Here is a 14559-nt window from a genome sequence, read left to right on the forward strand (position 1 = left end):
CTCATGCTCGAGAGTAAGGAAATTGTTAATCTGGGCATCAATTTCGAACACTTGCCAATCTTTAACATTATTTGGGACAGTAGGCCTATGCTTTATTTCAGCAGTAAAATGGTAATTTGGCCCAAAGTGAAGCTTGCATGTGCTAGCAAAGGTAGCTAGGCTACGTGCATGATTGTTATGATTTCTTGAAATCTTGGCAAGCTTGGATTCAGTGAATGCATTGAGTATATTAGTGGCAGCAGTCCTATAGGCCCTCATTCTATTGTCATTAGTAACAAAGTTTCCCTTCATTTGTTGTATGATTAAATCAGAATCACCTAGAATGGATACTTTTGCAGCTCCTAGAGCTTTGAGCAGCTTAAGGCCTAAAAGGAGAGCCTCATACTCTGCCATATTTTTGGTGCATTTGAAGTTTAGTCTGTAGGCATGACCTTCTGCATGATTGTTATGTGTATTGTGAATCCATACCCCTGCCCCTGCTCCTAACTTATTAACAGAACCATCAAACTCTAAATACCATGTGATTTCTTGCTTGTGGTTAGTATTAAGAGTTTCAGTTATTTTAGGATTGGGCAGATGTGAGTTTTTTATTTGGGGAAGTTCTTCTTGTATGCTAGTTGCATTGACTGTTGTGACAGTCTCATGGGTTTGGGCAACCGATTCCTCATTTATGCATGTTTCTTGTGCTAAATCCAAAGGCTTATCATTAGTTGGAAGACTTGTTTCATCATTAAACAAAATAAAAGAATCGATATCAGAATGGATTGAGTAAATTGGAAAGTTTTGGGGCTTTTCCTCACTACTTACCACATACTTCATCAGTGTTTCTCTATACAGTCTCTTTGGTTGCCCAAAGACTGAAATAGTGGCATAAGAGAGGTCTAATTGGAGGGATCCTTGGAGTTTTGCTCCCCATGATCTTGATAGGAGCATGCCATACTTTGGTGGAATGTCAGCAACCACTACGTCCATTAGAATTGTCTTATTGGGAAATTGGACTAAAGACACACAAAGGTCTTTGATTAAGCCTAAACACTTGACCTGACTTGAGTCAAAGGAGAATAGATCTGTGTAGGGTCTTGTTACATCAAGGTTTAGCTTCTCCATTACAGCTTTGGGCATAAGGTTGTGTGAAGCACCTGAATCGAACATAGCATTGTGCAAAATTTTATCATGTATGTGCAAACTGACATAAAAGGGTAGAACAGATCCATATGTTGATTTTCCATTAAATTCTGGACCAAACAGCAGCTCAGGGGTATCATCTAAAACATTTACATCATCCTTAACCTCTGGCATTTGCAGTGATCTTTGAATTTGCTGCCTATAAACATCATGCTTGGCAAGTTCTGAGAGGGGGATGGGTATCTTAAGTTTGCCAATCTCTGCTTCTAAATTAAATGGTTTTTCTGACTGGGTTTTAGTATTGGCAGTAGCAGACTTTTCCTTTTCAAGTGTATTTTCTGTGTTTTCCTTTTGATTATCAGCGTTATGGTGAATGATACCTTGCGGTATTTCTGTTTTGTGAAGGTTTATAGGAGTGTTGTTCAAATCTTCTTTTGAGGAAGAAAGTGGCAGAGGCTGATCAAAAGAAGGTTGCATGTCTGTTATGTCCTCTACAGTCACTTGATGCGGGTTTGGGACAATTTTGTCAGCAGGTTCTGTTATAATAGCCTTGCCTCTAATCTTGTTGGGCTGTTTGCCCTCCTTTGGTTTGCTAGGTTCAGGAATATCAATGGTTCTAGTTCTCAGCTTATATTGTTTGTGGACCTCATAAACAGCTGAATCATAACCTTGTTTAAAGTCAAAAGACTCGCCAGACTTAGTCTGAAATTGATTTATATCATGGTAATCTTGGTCTTCCTGGGTTAGAAAAGTTTGCTGCCCACCCTTCAAATCTATTGAGTTCATGTGAGTGTCCTCTGTTGGTTCACTAGATGTGGATGCTTCTGTGTAGTTTTCTTGGAAAGGAGGCCTAATATCATGGTCTGGGCTAGACCTTCCAACATTAGGGTTTTGATTCTTTCTGAAATTTGGATTCCTTATGGTATTTGGTTGTTGTCCTTCCCATGATGATTTCCTCTCAACACTCTCTACTCTGTCTCCCAGCCTATGCATGCCATTGATAATAGCATCTAGCTTTTGATCTAAGGCTGAGGGTTCTTCCTTGAAGGTGGTTCTTCTCTCCATTCTAGCTCTGTTTCTTTTGGCAATTAAATTTTCCTCCACAGTAACAGCCACATTTTGCATTTCAGCAAGGCTGTTAGGGGCTCTTTCCTTTAACTGGTAGGCCATATCTGGGTCGAATCCATCAGGGAATTTATACAAGGCAAGGTTAGGTGGAGGCCTTAAGTTCTGTGGTATTGCATTATAGACATTATTGAATCTTGCACAATAGTCCAAAACAGTCTCTTGAGGGCCTCTTTTGATTGTATCGTATTCAGCTAGTATGTGCAAGGGGTCTTTCTTTTTCTCCCATCTGTTGATAAATGACTAGTATAAGGCTTCTAGGTCTGCTATGGAATTGGCTACGAGTGCTCTAAACCAAGTCCTGACATCGCCTGTCAGACTTTGGACAAAAATCTTCATTCTCACATTGTTATCGTCAATCTCATAGCTTTCAAAGTAATCCTGCATTTTCTTTTTATGCTGAAGGGCTGTGCAGGCACTTGTGCCATCAAAATAGGTTATTTTAGTCTCTTAATACTGAGGCATAGCCCCGGGATTAGCAGGCAGCTGTAAAGGTGCATATCTGTTAGCCATATTCACAGGGATAAGTGGAACAATAGGGATAAATGGAACAACTGGAACGACTGGGACAATAGAAGTTGTAGTAGTAGTATGTGCAGTGAACTGAGGTGTGGAAGAGGTGCTTGGAGAGGTGGATGAAGAACAAGGGGACCTAGGGGTTGAGCGGAATAAAACTTTGACAAGGGTTGGAACACAGCTTGGCTGAACTATTACAGGAGTAGAATCAACAAAATCCTCTTTTAGCTCTAATTTCCTGAGGTTTCTTTGGATCAAATTCGGATTTTCAAAAGCAGTTGTGGGATTTGGGTCTGGATTTGACCTTGTATAATGTGAATTCTTCTTGGGAGCCAACTTCTAGCTTGTTTTTTGGGGATTTTTCTAGGAATAATTGTGGTTTAGAAAGAGACTGATCAAATTTGGAAACAGTTGTTTAGGGCTTAAGACTGGAATAAAGATTGACTGAAGCAGCTTTTATATACTCCTGCAATTGCAAAGAAAAAGAAGTTTCCAAGGCTTCCTGGCTGTCATTCAGACTTTATCTGCAGCATTAAGGAGTAAACAACAGTTTGAAAATTCATTGGTCCCCAGTGGAGTCGCCATTATGTTATCACTCAGGTTGTCCCTTGGCTCCTTAAGGGATATGGCCGAGGTAACCACAAACCAATCTTTGGGCTGCTAGTCCTAGCCTACCAGTAGTTGGAGAGGGCTCTCTCTTTAGGATTTAGCTATGTTGATGATGATTTTATGCTAGCTATTGGGTTCAAGGGGTTTTGTTTGTGTTTTGGTGGGAAGGAGGATGCTTTCAAGTAGAGAGGCAATGCATAGTGTGGCAAGTTTCAAACCATTGGGCATGGAGTCATGGAGTAGGACTATTGGTGCGTTTTCTTGGTCACAAGAGGAATGAGGAGCAAGGTAACTGCTCATGAAACAACATTTAAGCTTTAAAGGGTGGAATGAGGGCTAAGAAATGAGAGGCAATAAAGAATCTCTCACTCAGCTTAACAGAGGGAAGGTGAATGAGCTCTATCTAGGAGCAATTAAGAATCCCTAGGTAACTGTCAAACATGGTGAATTAGAGCAAATATGAGCCATAAGGAATCCATATTTATGCCTAAATCAAGAGGAAAACATTAAAAAACCACAAAAACTGAGCATAGAGTGCAGACAAGCAGATTCTAAACTAATCTTTTGTTCTGTGACTTGAGCATGTATGAAATTGAAATAACAGAGAGAAGAAACACTTATTGACTCATATGGCAGCACAAGAATTCCACCATTCACTCTTCAACCATTAAACAAACATCACATAGTCCATTCTCCAAGCTTTCAGCAGTCTTTGATTAAAGAAAACATCTCAGGTATACAGAGCGAGTCTCTCTTGGATTACATTCAGTCAACAACCAACCAACAACCAACCCTTAAACAATGAATCAGGGTGGTTTATATAGAGAAAGATATCCAAAAATATCTATTACAGCCGACCTAAATAGGTCTGAGGGAAATTCAGTCCTTTTAACCTAATCTTATCCTGGAATTAATGCAAGAAAATAACTTTTTGAGCTGCGCTGGGGTAGCTGTACCAAAATAAGTTAATATGGCATCCTTGGTGGCTTGGTGCAGCGTTTCTGCAATAACTGCGCTTTGGGCTTTGATCCATTGTTGTTCGGTGGCTTTAAATGCTTTAACTGTGATTTGAGAGCTTTAAATGGCTATCACCGCTTTCTTTGACTTTGCTGGGGGGGCTCATCAATGTTCACCTGCTTCGAGCCGCTGAAAAAATCTTCACTGATACACTTTGCCGCATCCTGATACTCTTTGACATGAAATTTGGCTTTATCTGCACCTCTGGTCTCAAAACTGTTAAATCGCTCCTTTTTGGCTCTTTTCGGGCAAAAGGAACTGCTGCAAACCTGCGCTAGACTACGCTTTCCATTTTGGCCAATTTTTCTTAGCGATGCGTGATTAGCACTAATCGCGCATCAAAAACTGCCTCTGTTTTTCATTCCGGGCTTCCTAAGCAGCATTTTCGCCTTTCGCACCAAATTTTGGTGATGACATCAGCATGATGTTAGTGGTGGGACTCAGTACGGCGGATGACGTGGTAGGGTGATGTGGCGCTGTGACGTGGCGCTTACATCACGTAGGTGGGCGGTATCTGGTTTTATCGCACCACCTTCTGTGCACAGGCGGTTTGGGAGGAGGGGGCTCTGCCACAGTCGAGAGGGTGACGCGTGGCGGGAGTACGACGGGAAAACCGCCCATCTCCTGGACGCTAACCATCGACAGGTTCGGAGGGGGAAAGACCCGCCCACCGTAGATCTCGGGCGCGGGCGATCGGACGGCTGGCGGAACAGATGAGGCGGCGGAGGGATAAGGGACGGGGCCCGCGACGCATTTAATTAATTTATTATATGGCGGGGGGGTTTAAACATTAGGAAAGTGGGTTTACGGGGTTATAAGCGAGCGGGTTAAATATATACGGGAAAAACTTTAGGATAAGGGAGGAACATGGGTTTTGTGGCGTTAGGGTTAAGGGGGAATGGTTATTAGTCTGACCTGATGTCAGACTAACTCTAGTTAGGACACGGATGGGTTAGTAGGAGCCCCAGATGGACTACTGCTTCCTGGACTTGAATGAATATGGCTATAGTGCCAAGGGAGGGGAATATGTAATACTTTTTGGGATTTTATATAGTTTTTGTACAATAGGAGATGGGGAAATGATATAGGGAGCTAGATAATATAGTTAGGAGTTAATATGAAAATGACAAGAAAGCGCTAAGGTAAGGGACCTTAGGCTATTTGAAGGGGGAAATGACTTGTTAGAGGACATGTGAATATTCCTTAAGTAAAGCATATCTTTACCAAGGCAAATGAGGTGAAACATGATGAATTTAAGAGTTGTCAAGCAGATCTTGACCTCTTTGGGGAAGTTAGTGAGTGATTTGGGAAATAAGAAGAAGGGGAAGTTAAAGATGTTCAGCTTGATCTGACCCAACTTAAAAAGGTTCCTCAAAACTGTGATCGGAGTAAATATAACACTTGAAAACATGAAACGGATCACATAGCTTGTTTCTGCAACCACAAAACTACTTACCCAGCCTACTTACCTAGCATTTTTTCTTCCTTTTGGTTTGGTTGCACTTGAACTAGCATACCCAATTTTCATTCTTTTTCACTTTATTGTGCTGCTATCTACATCTACACTAATTTCATCCAAGGTCTCAGATTAAGCTGATGAGCACCCTTGTTTCTCTACCTATCTACAAATCTGCCAAGATTAAGCTGTTTGGACAGATAATGATTCTCTATATTCTACAACAGGAAATTGAAACCTAGGGAGACGAAGATTAAGCTGTTTGGACCTCCCTTTAACTGGAAATTCTTCAAAAATGGAATAACTCATCAAAACTGGAATACAGCAGTGGCATTTAGACTAGCACACTTTCATGGCCTCTTCTTTGGCCTCTTTTGGAAATATGGAGCATTGCAGAATGCAAATTATGACATATTTGGCATGTAAAAATGTCAATCATGAAATATCAACACCTGTTGCAACAGGAGGCTAACACCTCTAAGGCTTCATTAATCCTTGGTATGCTCCTTTCCATGTCACCAATAGTGGAGCCCTCTTGTATATTCACGCCTTGTTCAACTCTTGCACGGTGGGGACAATTTTTATAGTAGTAGGGTTCCCCACAACCCCAACACTGTAAAGGGGTATTCTGATCTTGACCGGGTTCTGGCTTACTAGATGCTTCAGTATGTTTTTCTTAATTCTACGTTCTAAATTTCTGATGATTCCTGCATGATGGTCCATTCATCACTTTCCAACTTGGGTTCCTTGTGCCAACAATTCTTGCATTCTTATTGGCTGAATTTTTTTTGCGCCTTCTTACTTATCCAACTTTTGGTACCCTCACCTTTCTTCCTCATTTGATGATAGCAGATTTGAGCCTTCCGAGTCACTTCATCCACTGTCTTAGGGTTATCAAATTCCAATCTTCTTTCGTAAAAACAGGTAAATTGTTGATAAAGCATTGTACCTTGGCCTTTTCTTCACAGGATATAAGGAACATATCTTAGAAAGGAAGTAAACTTGGTTATAAAATCATCCATAGATTGTTGCCCTAGTTTCAAGTCATGAAACTCTTTTTCCTTTTCATCATAAAATCGCTTTGTCAAATATTTGTCCTTAAAGGGTTTCTTAAATTGTTCCCACGTAACTTCTTGCTCATCAATCCCTCGAACGATTTTAATTTCTTCCCACCATAAGGTTGATTTACCTTGAAGTTGGTATATTTCCAGTCTTTCTTTTAAATTACCCTCATATTCACATATTTGAAAGTATTTGTTCATATTAATTAACTAGGCTTCTTCCGCTTCCTGAGCCTCTCAATCCTAAGTCGGGGGTTTGATGCTTTTGAACTCCCCTTGAAGTTTGGTTTTCTATGTTTTAACTCCCTTCCCACTGGAGAAATTATCATATTCTTCTTCATTTCCATCTCGGCCTACCTCAAACTCTAGATGGTATTCTTGTTGTCTGTGAAACTCCTCTCTATTTCCTTCATCCTAACTAGGATTAGGATTCCTTTGATTTTGCCTATCTGAAAGGATTTCATAATATTTTCTTTTTCTAATTGTAACCTTTCATTATAAGCCCTTAGGTTCATCATCTCTACTCATAATTGCTGAACAATTTCTAACAGCATAACATTCGTGTTATGGGTTCCTTCGCCCAGTTGTACCTAAATTTTTGGGTTATTTTCTGGTACAGGTGTTGGGCCAAATCTTCTGGCTGCCCCTCCTGATGGGGTATTCCCTGTTCCCCATCTCATATTGAACCAACTTCCTCTATGCATCACAATCACTTTTTTTATTCTACATATATCCATCCAGGCCTCAGTGTAGTAACCCTATCTCTAATACCACTTGTGACATACACTAGCCACAAACAACCAACATTTAATAAATATATATAAAAAAAAAAATTACTATGGTATTAAACAATACATGAACCTCTACCCATATGGATTGAATAATATCATTACATAGTTTTATTTTATCTTTATTACATGAACCTTCAAATTCCTTGTACTGCAATCTTTATTTTAAATACACCTACATATACTTATAGGTCGAAGCTTTGGTGTTATTATTTTTTTTTGAAACAATAAAAATGTTTTGGTATTTTACCTATAAAATTAAATACCAAAGATTATCAGTTTGGATATATATCACATTTGTTTCCTCCGACGATGATATCTATATATAACTTAATGTACAAGAGTTGAGGTAACGAATTCCCTTTCCTAGCTCTAGAGTTGAGACTCATTCTATCATTTTCTCTAGGGTTTGGACGCTCTGCAACCATGACCATAGTGAAAGAGGGTTTCGATCATTGGAGTTCTTTCCACCTACATGTATCCTAATTACACAATCTTATCGCTTGATACTTGAATAATCCAGATGCAACTCATTGTAAATTATGCATTTAACCCAATTTTTACCTTGGTTGTGCAGGTAACTCTGCCAGGTCTCGGATACTCACTCCCTAGTGAAGGAGAGACATTACCCAGAACATATTCTTAGGTAATCTCTAACACAATGCATACAATTGGGTAGCGATGTCCGATCAGACCTGGTTAAAGGAAGAATTGTATCACGGGAACTTTACCCACCGAACCTTAATTTTTCACATGAGTTGGCATGGCGCGGCCCAAATGGCTCTCCATAGGTAGTAATTTGGTCACTAAAGTTTACATTTTTAGCTACCCTCATTTGGAATTCTGCTAAATGTGTTCTTATCTTGCCAGCGTGTTAGGTTTCATCCATAACCCTTCTTCTTCTTATGAATGTGGGGTCACAGCTGCACAACGGTTACTAATGAGTTTTATTCTTTCATATACTAGGATTGAATCACCCTAACTGCCACGATTGCTTTCCTCTCACAATGAGTTCTGGGTTGTCATAAAGTCTCGACATGGTTTGCAAAACAGTGGTTTTGGTGCCCGTTAATGCTGCCTTTTTAATTTGTTAATTGTTGTAATATATTATGGGGTTTCAGCCCCTTCGTGTAAAACAACTAGATAAATGTTTATGAATATTTTTCCTTGTGCTAAGGACCAAATGAATGTCTCATCCTTGATGAATATTATATAATTAGGTAATGTCACAGTTAATTTTGAGCAGGGAATTCTTCATGTTTTTTTGTAAACATTTAAGTTGAAGTAAATTGTATTTTTCTTTCAGTTCCAACTATTAAGTCTTTCTGATTCGATCTTATTAACTCATATGTTGTGTATGAGATTTTCTATATATTTTTTATATTAAATTTATTACTTTTAGTAAATAATGGTTGCCAATTTACTGACTAATTCCCTTGGTTACCTAGCCTCTTCAATGGCTGTCATAGGCTCAGACTTACTTGTTATTTAATGTGTAAAAGAAAAACAGCATGAACTCTTTAACCCTAACAGTCATCCCTGAGAACCGTTCTTCAGGTTGTACTAGCTTGTTTGGCTATGAAGAAAAAATCTGGAATGATGTCGTTACTCTTCACTTTAGTATTTTCATTACTTAATTAAATCTTACGCAGTTTTTATTTACGACATTCCTCGGTTAGCCTTAAGAAGTGTTAGAAATAACCCTGTAAGCCCATATGGTTCTGCATAGAGTTTTGCAACTTCTCTTAGAATATGAATATTTCTTATCCAAACTTATAGCTAGCACCCTACAATGGGTTACTATTTTTCCTGTGACTTCCTACGTCTATACATTAGGTTCACAGTACTCTGTTCCAGTCCATAACTGTTTAATTTGCAAATTTTCTTAACAATTCCTATTTGCACACAATGGTTCCAGTTTGTGCAAAATATTAAACAGTAACAGTGGCTTCCAAACCATTTTTTGCAATTTTCTTCAAAAAACTAAACAGTGGTTTTCAATTCTAGTTTTACAATTTATTCAAACAAATAAATAGTGGTTTTCAATTCCAGATCTGCAATTTATTCAAAGCAAATAAACAATGGTTTTCAATTCTAGATATGGAATTTATTCAAAATAAATAAACAGAGGCTTTCAAGCCAACTACTCACAGTAGTGTTTTTCTAAAACAAAAGGGTAACCAAACCCTTAACTAGTTAAACACTTATCTGCTATTTAGACGACCAAGAGTTTACGGACTAGGCCACGCCACCCTTCCAACGAGAAACTGACTATTACGTCCAATTTTCTCCCCCCGAGCTCCTAAAGTTCCAGAGAAATCACTTTAGGTAGCTGGCTATTACGTCCAATTTTCTCCCCTCGAGCTCCTCAAGTTCCAGAGCAATCACTTTAGGTAGCAGTTTGAATTCACTAGCATCAAGACCTCCAAGTCCATCCTAGAATTCTACTTTCCTTCCACAGAGGAAGTTTGTTCACTAAAGTCTTTTTCCCACTGGTTCTGGTCCAGCTCAAGGAATTTACTTAGGCAACATCCTACCTATCTCTTCTTTGCCCATTCTACTTTCCTTCCACAGAAGAAGTTTGTTCACTAAAGTCTTTTTCCCACTGGTTCTGGTCCAGCTCAAGGAATTTACTTATAGGCAACATCCTACCTATCTCTTCATTCCCCCACCCTCCCCATCCTTTCCCCCTCATTGGGAAAAGGAAGAGAAACAAAAAGAGATAACTACTCCTTTCCCCCTCCTTGGGAAAAAGAAGAGAAACAAAAGGAGATAATTGCTCCTAACTGTTAAGTGTCTGGTAAAAGAGAAATACTGAAGCCCCATCCCTAAATTCTAGGACTTCTTATAGAGACAATGCCTTTTTTTTAAGGAAACAAAAACAAGTAACTAATTACCATTTCAAAACTATTCAAGAGTCCATCTTTTCCTCTACTTTGTAAATTACTAAGTCCACAATGGTAAAAGTAACTAATAAATATTTACAACACCTCTTGGCTCACATTTCCACTCATATTCCCATGTTGAAATGTAATGGAAAATAAATGCAAACAATGAATTACTTTTTAATCATTATTTCCATTTAGTCATATTTTCACCTAATATGAAATATAATGAGAAATAAGAATAAATAAATGTTTTTTTCCCTTCACAAACTTTAACATTTCCACTCATCTTTTCATGTTAAAATCTAATTGAAAAGTAAATATAAATAATCAATTATTTTCTATTGTTTTTATTATTTCCATTTTTTTTATTTATGATTTCGAAATAATACATTTAATTACTTCATAACAACTATTTTCTAATATTATGAGTCAAACCCTAACAAACTATATTAAAAATTAATTATTTCTAGACAATATTATTACAATATTTAATATTAATTATTTCAAAATAATTTTACTATAATATTTAATATTAATATTCCATTTGTAATATTGTAATATAGTATTTATTTATTAAATAACAGCTATTTTTAACTAAATTTAATATTATCAATTTATAATATCAAAACAAAATATGTGTTATTCCATAATAATTATTTTCTAACTAAATTATTATCAGAAGAGATTTCAGCGTAAATCACATTCAGAAAATAAACAATTTAACAAATTACCTAATAGCTAACTTTGATCAACACATTTTCCACATCATTCCTCAATTACTCTATGCTTACCTTAGCCACGTTCCTCACATCTTTACTTTTCACGAGCGAAGATATTCTGTTACTTTAAGTCGTCGGGACAAAACAATTAAGTGTCAATTTCATCTTTATTTTTTTTATTTTCACTCTTTTACATTTTTATGATTATTAGGGAGGATGAAGGATAGAGACCCAAAGCCACCCCAACGCCAACCAGATCTTCGCACCGATTGTCTTCTCCCGTCAATCACGGCTCCTTGTCGCCGTCTTCATTTCTATTTCAAACATCGTGATGAGGAAGACATCGTTTCTTTTCATTTTATTTTATTTTCCACTGTCTCCCACTTATTCTTGTAGTGATAAAGTGGAAAAGCACACGGGATTCTTCCACTCCACAATCAATAAATATATTTTATTTTCAGAGGAAGACTTCCAGTCCACAAGTTGGATAAACAAATTCAATAAAACAGTCATAGCATTCTGGTGAGAATAAAGTAGCATGTTTAGATAAACAATTTACATATTGAAAAATATTAAAGTGATCGAAATAAAAAAGGTTGTCCCTTACGATTTTGATAAGCTACAACACAGTATTATTATTTTATAAAAAGGATTAGTTTGGTTGACAATGATTTTATAGCAGGTTAATAAATTTTTTACTTTCTCCGAAATAATTATTTATAAATTTCTAATCTATATTGAATTTTTTAATTATTATTAATATTTTTTTAATATAATATATTTATTTTATTTTAAAAATTAAATAAATTACAATTTTTTTTTAAATAATTAGTTTTACATTTAATTTTAAGAACAGTCTTTTGGAATAATCATATTGTAAGGATTGGGTCGATGTTTCGAACCAACTAATGTGGTTCATCCTCATTTAATTTTATTAAATGTCTCATGATCCTTCACTCAATGGTTGTAAGGAAGTCTATCCCTTGACCATTGTCATAAAATATTACAAAGAAATATCATCGTGAATACACCAAATATTACAAAGAAATATCATCGTGAATACACCATAACTAGCTAGAAGCGATTATATTAATCATGATATCATTTACCCACAAATACTGAAACACTATGTCTTTGTGGCCTGGTTGTTCCCTATAGTAGATTATCCTGCATTGACAATCCCTCATTCTGTATGGAAAATTAGTTCATTGTCTACCATAATGATAAAAATAATCCACCTTTCGTGCAAGTCACAATATTTTCTTGCAACTACTACCATCATCAAACTCTGACATCATGATTATAAAATATTTTTTTAAATCCAAACAATAAATCTTTTCTAGTTATGTTTTATAACATCTTTGAATGTGCATCATTAAATTCTATACAAAGTATCGATAAATGTCTCTCTTACCACACATGTATTAAATAAAATCACATAGCTACCAAATCACAATTATTAATCTTTACACGTGTATGGTTATCAAACATGTCTTTCCATTCATAACTTACATGCATAAAGTAAAATACTTACAGACTACCAAGGCATGCTCACTTATCCTTACTTCACATGTCTCATGCGAAAGGGAAATAGTTGCATTCTACTTCTATCCACAAAAAATTGTTAATATTTAAAAGAACTTGCATGGTTATCCTCATTTCTTCGCACAAGAAGTGGGAAGTCTTTTCAAAGTTCAACACCACACTAACTATTATTTCTATAACAGCCCTGGTTAAAAATCCATGTAATAAAGTTAATAAAGGAAAACTAAGACCAAGGTCATGGGACATGCATTCCAAGTTGAATGTTGGGTAACAAATCCTAGTGGGTGTTCAATTAGTTTATTATAGCTAGGGAAAATGATCCGGATTTAAACAGGAATGCAACAAATTACAACTATAACCATAAATATAGAGATGCAACAGAAATAATACTTCATTTCATTGATGTAAAATATTGAAATATGCTTACAAACAGAAATGGAAATAAACTAGCTCGGGTGATGGTAGCTTATCTCTAAGAAGAGATGTGGTGGATGCATGCCTCTGAACTGTCTTACAATGAGGCTCAAAGGCCTATTTATTGTTGAGAAATAATGGAAAACCTTAAACATCCAAAAACATAACCCTAGGAGATGAAGCAACAAACTATGGGCCCCGTTTGGGTAAATTGGTACATCAACTTCCCGGGGTCGTAACTTTGGCATACGATCTCCGTTTGACACGCACAATACCTCGTTAGAAAGATCTATCCGAGGACTACAACTTTTGAGTGAGAAACATCAATCTATAGACCCATGTTGCTCCCATTGTTTCCCAAAAAACATCATTTAAGGCCTCAAAATGGCTCTGGAAGTTCAGGACCCGAAAAACTGCCAAAAATAGTAAATTATGCTACAAATAAGGAAACTGAAAAACTGAAAGAAACAATGGTGGGGGTCCAAGTGGAATAGGTGGGTGGCCACCAATATCCACCTAGATCATTCCTCCCCCCTTAGGAAGCAATGGTCCCCATTCTGTTGAGTTCCTTCATGAGATGAGGAAACTTCTGCTGAACGTGGTCCCTGCGGAGCCACTTGCCCTAGTGAAGGAGTTGGCCTATTTTGACAACTTGATATAGTTTGATCCTTTGCTGTCAGGTGTTCTTGACCTACGTGTCCATGATCCGATCCGTTGTGGCATGTTCCATGCAATCTGAATTTAACTCTGTAGGTGTGAGTTGTTCTGCAATGTCTAATGTGTCTAGAAATGGTGGGAAGTATGGTCAAAGGCGGTCCACATTAAACACTAGGTGCAAGCCAAGGAATGGGGGAATGCTGAGCGTAAATGCATCATCTCCCATAGCCTTCGTAATGGTGTAAGGACCATATTAGAGTGGTCTGAGTTTCTGATAGGCTCCAATAAGGCATTTCTTTTGCAAATGCAACCAGACTTTGTCTCCTGCCTGAAACTTGTGTGGGACCCGATGTTGATCATGTCGCTGCTTATACTTGGCATTTAATTTTTCCAAAATGTCATGTACCTACTGGAGGATATGTTGGATGTGCTTAATGAAGTTGTTTGCCTTAACGGTTTCGGACTGGACATGAGCTGAATCTACCTGAGTAGCTACAAATGGCATGGCCACATCAATGGGACATAGTGGCTAGAATCCAAAGCCCACCTGCAAGAGGTTGTGGCCAATCGAGCTGTGGAGAGCCCGGTTATAGCTATGCTAGACATAGGGGAGGTTCTCATCCCATGTGCGTGGATGCT

This window comes from Pinus tabuliformis, chromosome 1_2 (genome assembly GCF_031772625.1).
Source record: "Pinus tabuliformis cultivar Carrire ecotype Pingquan chromosome 1_2, CPIR1, whole genome shotgun sequence".
Lineage (NCBI taxonomy): Eukaryota > Viridiplantae > Streptophyta > Pinopsida > Pinales > Pinaceae > Pinus > Pinus tabuliformis.